This window comes from Galeopterus variegatus, unplaced genomic scaffold (genome assembly GCF_000696425.1).
Source record: "Galeopterus variegatus unplaced genomic scaffold, G_variegatus-3.0.2 Scaffold20501, whole genome shotgun sequence".
NCBI lineage: Eukaryota > Metazoa > Chordata > Mammalia > Dermoptera > Cynocephalidae > Galeopterus > Galeopterus variegatus.
Window position 1 is genome coordinate 12,735 of NW_007746612.1, and position 503 is coordinate 13,237.

The window sequence follows — 503 nt, forward strand, 5'->3', positions numbered from 1 at the left end:
CAGGTATGATGGAGTGATAACATCCAAAACAAAGGATTTGGATGTGATTGTCAAAGTCAAAGTCAAAATCCCTAGTGGTGGGATGAGAGTCAATAAGGTGGTAGTTTTACCTGACAACATCCATTGATCTTGCTCCAGATTTAAAGAAGTCTGTGGAGTCTTCAATAACAGGGATGTTGCTTAAAATTCCAGCCCAGATGACCTACCCAAAAAAGGACATTTTTAGGAGGGAAGCACCATGAAGGACAATGTGGCAGAGACTGGCTAGCTCTCCACCAAAGCTATTTCCTCTTCATCGTGTATACACAGCTTGACCACATTTCTCAGAATCTCTTCGAGTTAGATGCAGCCAGTGAATATGAGTGGAAGTGACCTGCAACTGCTCCAGTCTTGGCCCATGAAAAACCTTCTCCATACAATTCTCTCTGCTCTTTTGCCCTTCTGGCTGTCTGGAATAGACTTGACCTCCAGGATGACCTTGAAGATAGTATAGCCCGGATCCC